Raw genomic sequence first — 20078 nt, 5'->3', positions numbered from 1 at the left:
CACACAGTTCCTCCATATGGACATGATGACATAACACAGTTCCCCCACATGGACATGATGACATCACACAGTTTCTCCACATGGGCATGATGACATCACACAGTTCCTCCATATGGACATGATGACATCACACAGTTCCTCCATATGGACATGATGACATAACACAGTTCCTCCATATGGACATGATGACATCACACAGTTCCTCCATATGGAGATGGTGACATCACACACTTCCTCCATATGGACATGATGACATCACACAGTTCCTCCACATGGACATGATGACATCACACAGTTCCTCCATATGGACATGATGACATCACACAGTTCCTCCATCTGGACATGATGACATCACACAGTTCCTCCATATGGACATGATGACATCACACAGTTCCTCCATATGGACATGATGACATAACACAGTTCCTCCATATGGACATGATGACATCACACAGTTCCTCCACATGGGCATGATGACATCACACAGTTTCTCCATATGGACATGATGACATCACACAGTCCCTCCATATGGACATGATGACATAACACAGTTCCTCCATATGGACATGATGACATCACACAGTTCCTCCATATAAACATCATGACATCACACAGTTCCTCCATATGGACATGATGACATCACACAGTTCCTCCATATGGAGATGGTGACATCACACAGTTCCTCCATATGGACATGATGACATCACTCAGTTCCTCCATATGGACATGATGACATCACACAGTTCCTCCATATGGACAAGATGATATCACACAGTTCCTCCATCTGGACATGATGACATCACACAGTTCCTCCATATGGACATGATGACATCACACAGTTCCTCCATATGGACATGATGACATCACACAGTTCCTCCATCTGGACATGATGACATCACACAGTTCCTCCATATGGACATGATGACATCACACAGTTCCTCCATATGGACATGATGACATAACACAGTTCCCCCACATGGACATGATGACATCACACAGTTTCTCCACATGGGCATGATGACATCACACAGTTCCTCCATATGGACATGATGACATCACACAGTTCCTCCATATGGACATGATGACATAACACAGTTCCTCCATATGGACATGATGACATCACACAGTTCCTCCATATGGAGATGGTGACATCACACACTTCCTCCATATGGACATGATGACATCACACAGTTCCTCCATCTGGACATGATGACATCACACAGTTCCTCCATCTGGACATGATGACATCACACAGTTCCTCCATATGGACATGATGACATCACACAGTTCCTCCATATGGACATGATGACATAACACAGTTCCCCCACATGGACATGATGACATCACACAGTTTCTCCACATGGGCATGATGACATCACACAGTTCCTCCATATGGACATGATGACATCACACAGTTCCTCCATATGGACATGATGACATAACACAGTTCCTCCATATGGACATGATGACATCACACAGTTCCTCCATATGGAGATGGTGACATCACACACTTCCTCCACATGGACATGATGACATCACACAGTTCCTCCACATGGACATGATGACATCACACAGTTCCTCCATATGGACATGATGACATCACACAGTTCCTCCATCTGGACATGATGACATCACACAGTTCCTCCATATGGACATGATGACATCACACAGTTCCTCCATATGGACATGATGACATAACACAGTTCCTCCATATGGACATGATGACATCACACAGTTCCTCCACATGGGCATGATGACATCACACAGTTTCTCCATATGGACATGATGACATCACACAGTCCCTCCATATGGACATGATGACATAACACAGTTCCTCCATATGGACATGATGACATCACACAGTTCCTCCATATAAACATCATGACATCACACAGTTCCTCCATATGGACATGATGACATCACACAGTTCCTCCATATGGAGATGGTGACATCACACAGTTCCTCCATATGGACATGATGACATCACTCAGTTCCTCCATATGGACATGATGACATCACACAGTTCCTCCATATGGACAAGATGATATCACACAGTTCCTCCATCTGGACATGATGACATCACACAGTTCCTCCATATGGACATGATGACATCACACAGTTCCTCCATATGGACATGATGACATCACACAGTTCCTCCATCTGGACATGATGACATCACACAGTTCCTCCATATGGACATGATGACATCACACAGTTCCTCCATATGGACATGATGACATAACACAGTTCCCCCACATGGACATGATGACATCACACAGTTTCTCCACATGGGCATGATGACATCACACAGTTCCTCCATATGGACATGATGACATCACACAGTTCCTCCATATGGACATGATGACATAACACAGTTCCTCCATATGGACATGATGACATCACACAGTTCCTCCATATGGAGATGGTGACATCACACACTTCCTCCATATGGACATGATGACATCACACAGTTCCTCCATATGGACATGATGACATCACACAGTTCCTCCATATGGACATGATGACATAACACAGTTCCTCCATATGGACATGATGACATCACACAGTTCCTCCACATGGGCATGATGACATCACACAGTTTCTCCATATGGACATGATGACATCACACAGTCCCTCCATATGGACATGATGACATCACACAGTTCCTCCATATGGACATGATGACATAACACAGTTCCTCCATATGGACATGATGACATCACACAGTTCCTCCATATAGACATCATGACATCACACAGTTCCTCCATATGGACATGATGACATCACACAGTTCCTCCATATGGAGATGGTGACATCACACAGTTCCTCCATATGGACATGATGACATCACACAGTTCCTCCATATGGACATGATGACATCACACTGTTCCTCCATATAGACATGATGACATCACACAGTTCCTCCATATGGACATGATGACATCACACAGTTCCTCCATATAGACATGATGACATCACACAGTTCCTCCATATGGACATGATGACATCACACAGTTCTCCATGTGGACATGATGACATCACACAGTTCCTCCATACGGACATGATGACATCACACAGTTCCTCCATATAGACATGATGACATCACACAGTTCCTCCATATGGACATGATGACATCACACAGTTCCTCCATATGGAGATGGTGACATCACACAGTTCCTTCATATGGACATGATGACATCACACAGTTCCTCCATATGGACATCACACAGTTCCACCATCACACAGTTCCTCCATATAGACATGATGACATCACACAGTTCCACCATATGGATATGATGACATCACACAGTTCCTTCATATGGACATGATGACATCACACAGTTCCTCCATATGGACATGATGACATCACACAGTTCCTCCATATGGACATGATGACATCACACAGTTCCTTCATATGGACATGATGACATCACACAGTCCCTCCATATGGACATTGTTACGCCGAGCGCTCCGGGTCCCCGCTCCTCCCCGGAGCGCTCGCAACATCCTCGCATTTGCAGCGCCCCGGTCAGACCTGCTGACCGGGTGCGCTGCAATACCTCTCTCAACCGGGATGCGATTCGCGATGCGGGAGGCGCCCGCTCGCGATGCGCATCCCGGCTCCTGTACCTGACTCGCTCTCCGTCGGTCTTGTCCCGGCGCGCGCGGCCCCGCTCCTTAGGGCGCGCGGGCACCGGGTCTCTGCAATTTAAAGGGCCACTGCGCCACTGATTGGCGCAGCAGGCTTAATTAGTGTGTTCACCTGTGCACTCCCTATTTATACCTCACTTCCCCTGCACTCCCTCGCTGGATCTTGTTGCCATTGTGCCAGTGAAAGCGTTTCCTTGTGTGTTCCTAGCCTGTGTTCCAGACCTTCTGCCGTTGCCCCTGACTACGATCCTTGCTGCCTGCCCTGACCTTCTGCTACGTCCGACCTTGCTCTTGCCTAATCCCTTGTACCGCGCCTATCTCCGCCGTCAGTCGGGGTTGAGTCGCTATCGGGTGGAACGACCTGGTTGCTACCGCCGCTGCAAGTCCATCCGGCTGCAAGAACCGGTCCACCAGCACGGTCCACGCCAATCCCTCTCTGGCACAGAGGATCCACCTCCAGCCAGCCGAATCGTGACAGTAGATCCGGCCATGGATCCCGCTGAAGTCCCACTGCCACTTGTCGCCGACCTCACCCCGGTGGTCGCCCAGCAGTCGCAACAGATAGCGCAACAAGGCCACCAGCTGTCTCAACTGACCGTGGTGCTACAGCAGCTATTACCACAGCTTCAGCAACAATCTCCTCCGCCAGCTCCTGCACCTCCTCTGCAGCGAGTGGCCACTTCCGGCCTACGATTATCCTTGCCGGATAAGTTTGATGGGGACTCTAAGTTTTGCCGTGGCTTTCTTTCGCAATGTTCCCTGCACTTGGAGATGATGTCGGACCAGTTTCCTACTGAAAGGTCTAAGGTGGCTTTCGTAGTCAGCCTTCTGTCTGGGAAAGCTCTGTCATGGGCCACACCGCTCTGGGACCGCAATGACCCTGTCACTGCCTCTGTACACTCCTTCTTCACGGAGATTCGAAGTGTCTTCGAGGAACCTGCCCGAGCCTCTTCTGCTGAGACTGCCCTGCTGAACCTGGTCCAGGGTAATTCTTCTGTTGGCGAGTACGCCATCCAATTCCGTACTCTTGCCTCCGAATTATCTTGGAATAATGAGGCCCTCTGCGCAACCTTTAAAAAAGTCCTATCCAGCAACATTAAAGATGTGCTGGCCGCACGAGAAATTCCTGCTAACCTGCATGAACTTATTCATCTTGCCACCCGCATTGACATGCGTTTTTCCGAAAGGCGTCAGGAGCTCCGCCAGGATATGGACTTTGTTCCCACGAGGCGGTTTCTCTCCCCGGCTCCTCTCTCCACTGGTCCTCTGCAATCCGTCCCTGTGCCTCCCGCCGTGGAGGCTATGCAAGTTGACCGGTCTCGCTTGACACCTCAAGAGAGGACACGACGCCGCATGAAGAATCTGTGCCTGTACTGTGCCGGTACCGAACACTTCCTGAAGGATTGTCCTATCCGTCCTCCCCGCCTGGAAAGACGTACGCTGACTCCGCACAAAGGTGAGACAGTTCTTGATGTCAACTCTGCTTCTCCACGCCTTACAGTGCCTGTGCGGATATCTTCCTCTACCTTCTCCTTCTCTGCTATGGCCTTCTTGGATTCCAAGTCTGCAGGAAATTTTATTTTGGCCTCTCTCATCAACAGGTTCAACATCCCGGTGACCAGTCTCGCCAGACCCCTCTACATCAATTCTGTTAACAATGAAAGATTGGACTGCACCGTGTGTTACCGCACGGAACCTCTCCTAATGTGCATCGGACCTCATCATGAAAAAATTGAATTTTTGGTCCTCTCCAACTGCACTTCTGAAATTCTTCTTGGATTACCGTGGCTTCAACGCCATTCCCCAACCCTTGATTGGTCCACAGGAGAAATCAAGAACTGGGGTACTTCTTGTCTCAAGGACTGTCTTAAACCGGTTACCAGTACTCCCTGCCGTGACCCTGTGGTTCCCCCTGTATCCGGTCTTCCTAAGGCTTATATGGACTATGCTGACGTCTTTTGCAAGAAGCAAGCTGAGACTTTACCTCCTCACAGGCCTTATGACTGTCCTATTGACCTCCTCCCGGGTACTACTCCACCCCGGGGCAGAATCTATCCTCTGTCTGCTCCAGAGACTCTTGCCATGTCAGAGTACATCCAGGAAAATTTAAAAAAGGGGTTTATCCGTAAATCCTCCTCTCCTGCCGGAGCTGGATTTTTCTTTGTGTCCAAAAAAGATGGCTCATTACGTCCTTGCATTGATTACCGCGGACTTAATAAAATCACGGTAAAAAAACGCTACCCCTTACCTCTTATCTCGGAACTCTTTGATCGCCTACAAGGTGCCCACATCTTTACCAAACTGGACTTAAGAGGGGCTTATAATCTCATCCGCATCAGGGAGGGGGACGAATGGAAGACTGCATTTAACACCAGAGATGGACACTTTGAGTATCTGGTCATGCCCTTTGGCCTATGCAACGCCCCTGCCGTCTTCCAAGACTTTGTTAATGAAATTTTTCGTGATCTCTTATATTCCTGTGTTGTGGTTTATCTGGACGATAGTCTGATTTTTTCTGCCAACTTAGAAGAACACCGCCAGCATGTCCGCATGGTTCTTCAGAGACTTCGGGACAATCAACTTTATGCCAAAATGGAGAAATGTCTCTTTGAATGTCAATCTCTTCCTTTCCTAGGATACTTGGTCTCTGGCCAGGGACTACAAATGGACCCAGATAAACTCTCTGCCGTCTTAGATTGGCCACGCCCCTCCGGACTCCGTGCTATCCAACGTTTTTTGGGGTTCGCCAATTATTACAGACAATTTATTCCACACTTTTCCACTATTGTGGCTCCTATCGTGGCTTTAACAAAAAAAAATGCCAATCCCAAGTCCTGGTCTCCCCAAGCGGAAGACGCATTTAAACATCTCAAGTCTGCCTTTTCTTCTGCCCCCGTGCTCTCCAGACCTGACCCATCTAAACCCTTCCTATTGGAGGTAGATGCCTCCTCAGTGGGAGCTGGAGCTGTCCTTCTACAAAAAAATTCTTCCGGGCAGGCTGTTACTTGTGGTTTTTTTTCTAGGACCTTCTCTCCAGCGGAGAGAAATTACTCCATCGGGGATCGAGAACTACTGGCCATTAAATTGGCGCTTGAGGAATGGAGGCATCTGCTGGAGGGATCAAAATTTCCAGTTATCATATACACTGATCACAAGAATCTCTCCTATCTCCAGTCTGCCCAACGACTGAACCCTCGCCAGGCCAGGTGGTCGTTGTTCTTTGCCCGTTTTAACTTTGAAATTCATTTTCGCCCTGCTGACAAGAACATTAGGGCCGATGCCCTCTCTCGTTCTTCTGATGCCTCTGAAGTAGAGTTCTCTCCACAACACATCATTCCTCCGGACTGTCTGATCTCCACTTCTCCAGCCTCCATCAGACAAACGCCTCCAGGGAAGACCTTCGTTTCTCCACGCCAGCGTCTCGGGGTTCTCAAATGGGGACACTCCTCCCACCTCGCAGGCCATGCGGGCATCAAAAAATCCTTGCAACTCATCTCTCGTTTTTATTGGTGGCCGACTCTGGAGACGGATGTTGTTGATTTTGTGCGGGCCTGTACTGTCTGTGCCCGGGATAAGACTCCTCGCCAGAAGCCTGCTGGCCTCCTTCACCCTCTGCCTGTCCCCGAACAGCCTTGGTCACAGATTGGTATGGACTTTATTACAGACTTGCCCTCATCCCCTGGCAACACAGTTGTTTGGGTGGTCGTTGATCGATTTTCCAAGATGGCACATTTTATTCCTCTTCCTGGTCTTCCTTCAGCGCCTCAGTTGGCAAAGCAATTTTTTGTACACATTTTTCGTCTTCACGGTTTGCCCACGCATATCGTCTCGGATAGAGGCGTCCAATTTGTGTCTAAATTCTGGAGGGCCCTCTGTAAACAGCTCAAGATTAAATTAAACTTCTCTTCTTCTTATCATCCCCAATCCAATGGGCAAGTAGAAAGAATTAACCAGGTCCTGGGTGACTATTTACGGCATTTTGTTTCCTCCCGCCAGGATGACTGGGCAGATCTTCTACCATGGGCCGAATTCTCATACAACTTCAGAGTCTCCGAATCTTCTGCTAAGTCCCCATTTTTCGTGGTGTACGGCCGTCACCCTCTTCCCCCCCTCCCTACTCCCTTGCCCTCTGGTTTGCCCGCTGTGGATGAAGTGACTCGTGATCTTTCCACCATATGGAAAGAGACCCAAAATTCTCTTTTACGGGCTTCATCCCGCATGAAAAGGTTTGCCGATAAGAAAAGAAGAACTCCCCCCATTTTTGCTCCCGGAGACAAGGTATGGCTCTCCGCTAAATATGTCCGCTTTCGTGTCCCCAGTTACAAACTGGGACCACGCTATCTTGGTCCTTTCAAAGTCTTGTGCCAGATTAACCCTGTTTCTTACAAACTCCTTCTTCCTCCTTCTCTTCGTATTCCCAATGCCTTCCATGTCTCTCTCCTTAAACCACTCATCATTAACCGCTTCTCTCCCAAACTTGTTTCTCCCACTCCTGTTTCCGGTTCTTCTGACATCTTCTCCGTGAAGGAGATTCTGGCCTCCAAGACGGTCAGAGGAAAAAAAAATTTCTTGGTGTATTGGGAAGGCTGTGGCCCAGAAGAGAGATCCTGGGAACCTGAGGACAACATCCTAGACAAAAGTCTTATCCTCAGGTTCTCAGGCTCCAAGAAGAGGGGGAGACCCAAGGGGGGGGGGGTACTCGCGATGCGCATCCCGGCTCCCGTACCTGACTCGCTCTCCGCCGGTCTTGTCCCGGCGCGCGCGGCCCCGCTCCTTAGGGCGTGCGCGCGCCGGGTCTCTGCAATTTAAAGGGCCACTGCGCCACTGATTGGCGCAGCAGGCTGAATTAGTGTGTTCACCTGTGCACTCCCTATTTATACCTCACTTCCCCTGCACTCCCTCGCCGGATCTTGTTGCCATTGTGCCAGTGAAAGCGTTTCCTTGTGTGTTCCTAGCCTGTGTTCCAGACCTTCTGCCGTTGTCCCTGACTACGATCCTTGCTGCCTGCCCTGACCTTCTGCTACGTCCGACCTTGCTCTTGTCTACTCCCTTGTACCGCGCCTATCTTCAGCAGTCAGAGAGGTTGAGCCGTTGCTGGTGGATACGACCTGGTTGCTACCGCCGCTGCAAGAACATCCCGCTTTGCGGCGGGCTCTGGTGAATACCAGTAGCAACTTAGAACCGGTCCACCAGCACGGTCCACGCCAATCCCTCTCTGGCACAGAGGATCCACCTCCAGCCAGCCGAATCGTGACAGACATGATGACATCACACGGTTCCTCCATATGGACATGATGACATCACACAGTTCTTCCATATGGACATGATGACATGATGCAGTTACTCCATATAGACATGATGACATCACACAGTTCCTCCATATGGACATGATGACATCACACAGTTCCTCCATATGGACATGATGACATCACACAGTTCCTCCATATGGACATGATGACATCACACAGTTCCTCCATATGGACATGATGACATCACACAGATCCTCCATATAGACATGATGACATCACACAGTTCCTCCATATGGACATGATGACATCACACAGTTCCTCCATATGGACAAGATGATATCACACAGTTCCTCCATCTGGACATGATGACATCACACAGTTCCTCCATCTGGACATGATGACATCACACAGTTCCTCCATATGGACATGATGACATCACACAGTTCCTCCATATAGACATGATGACATCATACAGTTCCTCCATATGGACATGATGACATCACACAGATCCTCCATATGGACAAGATGATATCACACAGTTCCTCCATCTGGACATGATGACATCACACAGTTCCTCCATATGGACATGATGACATCACACAGTTCCTCCATCTGGACATGATGACATCACACAGTTCCTCCATTTGGACATGATGACATCACACAGTTCCTCCATATTGACATGATGACATCACACAGTTCCTCCACATGGACATGATGACATCACACAGTTTCTCCACATGGGCATGATGACATCACACAGTTCCTCCATATGGACATGATGACATCACACAGTTCCTCCATATGGACATGATGACATAACACAGTTCCTCCATATGGACATGATGACATCACACAGTTCCTCCATATGGAGATGGTGACATCACACACTTCCTCCATATGGACATGATGACATCACACAGTTCCTCCACATGGACATGATGACATCACACAGTTTCTCCACATGGGCATGATGACATCACACAGTTCCTCCATATGGACATGATGACATCACACAGTTCCTCCATATGGACATGATGACATAACACAGTTCCTCCATATGGACATGATGACATCACACAGTTCCTCCATATAGACATGATGACATCACACAGTTCCTCCATATAGACATTATGACATCACACAGTTCTCCGTGTGGACATGATGACATCACACAGTTCCTCCATACGGACATGATGACATCACACAGTTCCTCCATATAGACATGATGACATCACACAGTTCCTCCATATGGACATGATGACATCACACAGTTCCTCCATATGGAGATGGTAACATCACACAGTTCCTTCATATGGACATGATGACATCACACAGTTCCTCCATATGGACATCACACAGTTCCACCATCACACAGTTCCTCCATATAGACATGATGACATCACACAGTTCCACCATATGGATATGATGACATCACACAGTTCCTTCATATGGACATGATGACATCACACAGTTCCTCCATATGGACATGATGACATCACACAGTTCCTCCATATGGACATGATGACATCACACAGTTCCTTCATATGGACATGATGACATAACACAGTTCCTCCATATGGACATGATGACATCACACAGTTCCTCCATATGGAGATGGTGACATCACACAGTTCCTCCATCTGGACATGATGACATCACACAGTTCCTCCATTTGGACATGATGACATCACACAGTTCCTCCATATTGACATGATGACATCACACAGTTCCTCCACATGGACATGATGACATCACACAGTTTCTCCACATGGGCATGATGACATCACACAGTTCCTCCATATGGACATGATGACATCACACAGTTCCTCCATATGGACATGATGACATAACACAGTTCCTCCATATGGAGATGGTGACATCACACACTTCCTCCATATGGACATGATGACATCACACAGTTCCTCCACATGGACATGATGACATCACACAGTTTCTCCACATGGGCATGATGACATCACACAGTTCCTCCATATGGACATGATGACATCACACAGTTCCTCCATATGGACATGATGACATAACACAGTTCCTCCATATGGACATGATGACATCACACAGTTCCTCCATATGGAGATGGTGACATCACACACTTCCTCCATATGGACATGATGACATAACACAGTTCCTCCATATGGACATGATGACATCACACAGTTCCTCCACATGGGCATGATGACATCACACAGTTTCTCCATATGGACATGATGACATCACACAGTCCCTCCATATAGACATGATGACATCACACAGTTCCTCCATATGGACATGATGACATCACACAGTTCCTCCATATGGAGATGGTGACATCACACAGTTCCTCCATATGGACATGATGACATCACACAGTTCCTCCATATGGACATGATGACATCACACAGTTCCTCCATATAGACATGATGACATCACACAGTTCCTCCATATGGACAAGATGATATCACACAGTTCCTCCATCTGGACATGATGACATCACACAGTTCCTCCATATGGACAAGATGATATCACACAGTTCCTCCATCTGGACATGATGACATCACACAGTTCCTCCATCTGGACATGATGACATCACACAGTTCCTCCATATGGACATGATGACATAACACAGTTCCTCCATCTGGACATGATGACATCACACAGTTCCTCCATTTGGACATGATGACATCACACAGTTCCTCCATATGGACATGATGACATCACACAGTTCCTCCACATGGACATGATGACATCACACAGTTTCTCCACATGGGCATGATGACATCACACAGTTCCTCCATATGGACATGATGACATCACACAGTTCCTCCATATGGACATGATGACATAACACAGTTCCTCCATATGGACATGATGACATCACACAGTTCCTCCATATGGAGATGATGACATCACACACTTGCTCCATATGGACATGATGACATCACACAGTTCCTCCATATGGACATGATGACATCACACAGTTCCTCCATATGGACATGATGACATAACACAGTTCCTCCATATGGACATGATGACATCACACAGTTCCTCCACATGGGCATGATGACATCACACAGTTTCTCCATATGGACATGATGACATCACACAGTCCCTCCATATAGACATGATGACATCACACAGTTCCTCCATATGGACATGATGACATCACACAGTTCCTCCATATGGAGATGGTGACATCACACAGTTCCTCCATATGGACATGATGACATCACACAGTTCCTCCATATGGACATGATGACATCACACAGTTCCTCCATATAGACATGATGACATCACACAGTTCCTCCATATGGACATGATGACATCACACAGTTCCTCCATATGGACAAGATGATATCACACAGTTCCTCCATCTGGACATGATGACATCACACAGTTCCTCCATATGGACAAGATGATATCACACAGTTCCTCCATCTGGACATGATGACATCACACAGTTCCTCCATCTGGACATGATGACATCACACAGTTCCTCCATATGGACATGATGACATAACACAGTTCGTCCATCTGGACATGATGACATCACACAGTTCCTCCATTTGGACATGATGACATCACACAGTTCCTCCATATGGACATGATGACATCACACAGTTCCTCCACATGGACATGATGACATCACACAGTTTCTCCACATGGGCATGATGACATCACACAGTTCCTCCATATGGACATGATGACATCACACAGTTCCTCCATATGGACATGATGACATAACACAGTTCCTCCATATGGACATGATGACATCACACAGTTCCTCCATATGGAGATGATGACATCACACACTTGCTCCATATGGACATGATGACATCACACAGTTCCTCCATATGGACATGATGACATCACACAGTTCCTCCATATGGACATGATGACATAACACAGTTCCTCCATATGGACATGATGACATCACACAGTTCCTCCACATGGGCATGATGACATCACACAGTTTCTCCATATGGACATGATGACATCACACAGTCCCTCCATATAGACATGATGACATCACACAGTTCCTCCATATGGACATGATGACATCACACAGTTCCTCCATATAGACATGATGACATCACACAGTTCCTCCATATAGACATGATGACATCACACAGTTCCTCCATATGGACATGATGACATCACACAGTTCCTCCATATAGACATGATGACATCACACAGTTCCTCCATATAGACATTATGACATCACACAGTTCTCCGTGTGGACATGATGACATCACACAGTTCCTCCATATGGAGATGGTGACATCACACAGTTCCTCCATATGGACATGATGACATCACACAGTTCCTCCATATGGACATGATGACATCACACAGTTCCTCCATATAGACATGATGACATCACACAGTTCCTCCATATGGACATGATGACATCACACAGTTCCTCCATATAGACATGATGACATCACACAGTTCCTCCATATAGACATTATGACATCACACAGTTCTCCGTGTGGACATGATGACATCACACAGTTCCTCCATACGGACATGATGACATCACACAGTTCCTCCATATAGACATGATGACATCACACAGTTCCTCCATATGGACATGATGACATCACACAGTTCCTCCATATGGAGATGGTAACATCACACAGTTCCTTCATATGGACATGATGACATCACACAGTTCCTCCATATGGACATCACACAGTTCCACCATCACACAGTTCCTCCATATAGACATGATGACATCACACAGTTCCACCATATGGATATGATGACATCACACAGTTCCTCCATATGGACATGATGACATCACACAGTTCCTCCATATGGACATGATGACATCACACAGTTCCTCCATATGGACATGATGACATCACACAGTTCCTCCATATGGACATGATGACATCACACAGATCCTCCATATAGACATGATGACATCACACAGTTCCTCCATATGGACATGATGACATCACACAGTTCCTCCATATGGACAAGATGATATCACACAGTTCCTCCATCTGGACATGATGACATCACACAGTTCCTCCATCTGGACATGATGACATCACACAGTTCCTCCATATGGACATGATGACATCACACAGTTCCTCCATATAGACATGATGACATCATACAGTTCCTCCATATGGACATGATGACATCACACAGTTCCACCATCACACAGTTCCTCCATATAGACATGATGACATCACACAGTTCCACCATATAGACATGATGACATCACACAGTTCCTCCATATGGACATGATGACATCACACAGTTCCTCCATATGGACATGATGACATCACACAGTTCCTCCATATGGACATGATGACATCACACAGTTCCTCCATATGGACATGATGACATCACACAGATCCTCCATATAGACATGATGACATCACACAGTTCCTCCATATGGACATGATGACATCACACAGTTCCTCCATATGGACAAGATGATATCACACAGTTCCTCCATCTGGACATGATGACATCACACAGTTCCTCCATCTGGACATGATGACATCACACAGTTCCTCCATATGGACATGATGACATCACACAGTTCCTCCATATAGACATGATGACATCATACAGTTCCTCCATATGGACATGATGACATCACACAGTTCCTCCATATGGACAAGATGATATCACACAATTCCTCCATCTGGACATGATGACATCACACAGTTCCTCCATATGGACATGATGACATCACACAGTTCCTCCATCTGGACATGATGACATCACACAGTTCCTCCATTTGGACATGATGACATCACACAGTTCCTCCATATTGACATGATGACATCACACAGTTCCTCCACATGGACATGATGACATCACACAGTTTCTCCACATGGGCATGATGACATCACACAGTTCCTCCATATGGACATGATGACATCACACAGTTCCTCCATATGGACATGATGACATAACACAGTTCCTCCATATGGACATGATGACATCACACAGTTCCTCCATATGGAGATGGTGACATCACACACTTCCTCCATATGGACATGATGACATCACACAGTTCCTCCACATGGACATGATGACATCACACAGTTTCTCCACATGGGCATGATGACATCACACAGTTCCTCCATATGGACATGATGACATCACACAGTTCCTCCATATGGACATGATGACATAACACAGTTCCTCCATATGGACATGATGACATCACACAGTTCCTCCATATGGAGATGGTGACATCACACAGTTCCTCCATATAGACATGATGACATCACACAGTTCCTCCATATAGACATTATGACATCACACAGTTCTCCGTGTGGACATGATGACATCACACAGTTCCTCCATACGGACATGATGACATCACACAGTTCCTCCATATAGACATGATGACATCACACAGTTCCTCCATATGGACATGATGACATCACACAGTTCCTCCATATGGAGATGGTAACATCACACAGTTCCTTCATATGGACATGATGACATCACACAGTTCCTCCATATGGACATCACACAGTTCCACCATCACACAGTTCCTCCATATAGACATGATGACATCACACAGTTCCACCATATGGATATGATGACATCACACAGTTCCTTCATATGGACATGATGACATCACACAGTTCCTCCATATGGACATGATGACATCACACAGTTCCTCCATATGGACATGATGACATCACACAGTTCCTTCATATGGACATGATGACATAACACAGTTCCTCCATATGGACATGATGACATCACACAGTTCCTCCATATGGAGATGGTGACATCACACAGTTCCTCCATCTGGACATGATGACATCACACAGTTCCTCCATTTGGACATGATGACATCACCCAGTTCCTCCATATTGACATGATGACATCACACAGTTCCTCCACATGGACATGATGACATCACACAGTTTCTCCACATGGGCATGATGACATCACACAGTTCCTCCATATGGACATGATGACATCACACAGTTCCTCCATATGGACATGATGACATAACACAGTTCCTCCATATGGACATGATGACATCACACAGTTCCTCCATATGGAGATGGTGACATCACACACTTCCTCCATATGGACATGATGACATCACACAGTTCCTCCACATGGACATGATGACATCACACAGTTTCTCCACATGGGCATGATGACATCACACAGTTCCTCCATATGGACATGATGACATCACACAGTTCCTCCATATGGACATGATGACATAACACAGTTCCTCCATATGGACATGATGACATCACACAGTTCCTCCATATGGAGATGGTGACATCACACACTTCCTCCATATGGACATGATGACATAACACAGTTCCTCCATATGGACATGATGACATCACACAGTTCCTCCACATGGGCATGATGACATCACACAGTTTCTCCATATGGACATGATGACATCACACAGTCCCTCCATATAGACATGATGACATCACACAGTTCCTCCATATGGACATGATGACATCACACAGTTCCTCCATATGGAGATGGTGACATCACACAGTTCCTCCATATGGACATGATGACATCACACAGTTCCTCCATATGGACATGATGACATCACACAGTTCCTCCATATAGACATGATGACATCACACAGTTCCTCCATATGGACAAGATGATATCACACAGTTCCTCCATCTGGACATGATGACATCACACAGTTCCTCCATATGTACATGATGACATCACACAGTTCCTCCATATGGACAAGATGATATCACACAGTTCCTCCATCTGGACATGATGACATCACACAGTTCCTCCATCTGGACATGATGACATCACACAGTTCCTCCATATGGACATGATGACATCACACAGTTCCTCCATCTGGACATGATGACATCACACAGTTCCTCCATTTGGACATGATGACATCACATAGTTCCTCCATATGGACATGATGACATCACACAGTTCCTCCACATGGACATGATGACATCACACAGTTTCTCCACATGGGCATGATGACATCACACAGTTCCTCCATATGGACATGATGACATCACACAGTTCCTCCATATGGACATGATGACATAACACAGTTCCTCCATATGGACATGATGACATCACACAGTTCCTCCATATGGAGATGATGACATCACACACTTGCTCCATATGGACATGATGACATCACACAGTTCCTCCATATGGACATGATGACATCACACAGTTCCTCCATATGGACATGATGACATAACACAGTTCCTCCATATGGACATGATGACATCACACAGTTCCTCCACATGGGCATGATGACATCACACAGTTTCTCCATATGGACATGATGACATCACACAGTCCCTCCATATAGACATGATGACATCACACAGTTCCTCCATATGGACATGATGACATCACACAGTTCCTCCATATGGAGATGGTGACATCACACAGTTCCTCCATATGGACATGATGACATCACACAGTTCCTCCATATGGACATGATGACATCACACAGTTCCTCCATATAGACATGATGACATCACACAGTTCCTCCATATGGACATGATGACATCACACAGTTCCTCCATATAGACATGATGACATTACACAGTTCCTCCATATAGACATTATGACATCACACAGTTCTCCGTGTGGACATGATGACATCACACAGTTCCTCCATACGGACATGATGACATCACACAGTTCCTCCATATAGACATGATGACATCACACAGTTCCTCCATATGGACATGATGACATCACACAGTTCCTCCATATGGAGATGGTAACATCACACAGTTCCTTCATATGGACATGATGACATCACACAGTTCCTCCATATGGACATCACACAGTTCCACCATCACACAGTTCCTCCATATAGACATGATGACATCACACAGTTCCACCATATGGATATGATGACATCACACAGTTCCTTCATATGGACATGATGACATCACACAGTTCCTCCATATGGACGTGATGACATCACACAGTTCCTCCATATGGACATGATGACATCACACAGTTCCTTCATATGGACATGATGACATCACACAGTCCCTCCATATGGACATGATGACATCACACGGTTCCTCCATATGGACATGATGACATCACACAGTTCTTCCATATGGACATGATGACATGATGCAGTTACTCCATATAGACATGATGACATCACACAGTTCCTCCATATGGACATGATGACATCACACAGTTCCTCCATATGGACATGATGACATCACACAGTTCCTCCATATGGACATGATGACATCACACAGTTCCTCCATATGGACATGATGACATCACACAGTTCCTCCATATGGACATGATGACATCACACAGTACCTCCATATGGACATGATGACATCACACAGTTCCTCCATATAGACAGGATGACATCACACAGTTCCTCCATATGGACATGATGACATCACACAGTTCCTTAATATGGACATGATGACATCACACTGTAGATTTGTCGGCTGCACATCCATGATGAGAATCTTCGGTTCCACCACATCCCGGCGGTGATCTATAGGATGAGATCTGGTGACTGTGGAGGCCATTGGAGTCATGTGACCTAATTGTCCTATATGAGATGACGTCATGTGACATGGGGCAATATTCTGCAGGAAGTATCATCAGAAGATACAGGGGACACTGTGGTCATACAGGAACGGACATGGTAAGTAACAATACTCAGGAAGGCCAATTGAGCATGATATAAAGTGTGCCCAGAAAATGTCCACCCCCTCTCCACCATTACACCACCAGCCTGAACTGCTGATACAAGGCAGGATGGATCCATGCATTACACCAAATGCTGACCCTGCCATCCGAATGTCACAGCTGGAATAAGAACCTACCAGAACAGGTACCATTTCCCAGTCTTTTGTTGTCCAATTTTGGTGCCTGTGTGAATTTTAGGCTCGGTTTCCTGTTCTTAGCTGACAGGAGTAGCCCCCGGAATGATCTTCAGCTGTTGCAGCCCATCTGCTTCAAGGCTGGACATGTTATGTGGTCAGAGATTGTATTCTGCAGACCTTGGTTGTAACCAGTGGTTATTTGAGCTACTGTTGCCTTTCTGTCATCTCAAACCAGTCTGCCCATCCTCCTCTGACATGAACAAGGCATTTTCATCCACACAACTGCCGCTCACTGGAAATTTCTATTTATTGGATCATTTTCTATACATCTGCTCTTCACCTGCCTTCTCCTCTATTGATTCCTGTAATCTCTCATACTGAAGACCATGGACTAGTACTCAAGGTGAAGGCCGACTGTTGTACATGGATGTCCACACGAAAGCTCATGCGAACCCATCTAGACTAGATAAGGCGAGGCTGCTCCTCTCCAAGCTTCTGCAGGCCGGAGGTTTTCGTGGAGCCCGGACTGTGTCCTCCTGGAGTAGGATTTGTAATAACCTCTTTCCAATTTCTACCACAGTGATTTCTTCAAGGAAAATGTAGCCCCAAGGAGGTGAAACGAAAAGTATAGAATTATATGTCCGGTCACAAGACGTAAGACATACGACCGTCAGGAACGGTTTAGCCTCTCATTTCTGAGATTTCTATAACCTTTCCTCTATTATGACTCGCGGCAGAGACAATACATTGGATTCATGGAACCTGCAAAGTGCTGAAAGATTCTTGAAGTGGATTCAGCTGTAGAATTATCAGTCTGTGACCTCCTGAAGTCCCCACGAGACCGTAACCTGATTAGAGAGACGGCAAGTCTACGGCTGACCGCCAAATGGATGCGGGACTACGGTATAAATCATCAAGAGGACCATGTATTATCTGATTTATTTCACTTATTTCACTTCCTGTTATACTTTTGTATCTATCTCATATCTATCTATCTATCTATCTATCTATCTCATATCTATCTATCTCATATCTATCTATCTCATATCTATCTATCTATCTCATGTCTATCTATCTATCTATCTCATATCTATCTATCTCATGTCTATCTATCTATCTCATATCTATCTATCCCATATCTATCTATCTATCTATCTCATATCTATCTATCTATCTATCTATCTCATATCTATCTATCTATCTATCTATCTATCTCATATCTATCTATCTCATATCTATCTATCTATCTATCTCATATCTTGAAAAAGCTTGAAAAAGGCTGCACTGGCAGCTGAAACGTCGCTTGCTTGTATTTTCATGGAATAAACCACTGTTT

The sequence above is a fragment of the Hyla sarda genome, chromosome 1 (genome assembly GCF_029499605.1).
Source record: "Hyla sarda isolate aHylSar1 chromosome 1, aHylSar1.hap1, whole genome shotgun sequence".
Lineage (NCBI taxonomy): Eukaryota > Metazoa > Chordata > Amphibia > Anura > Hylidae > Hyla > Hyla sarda.
This window is presented reverse-complemented; position numbering follows the sequence as displayed.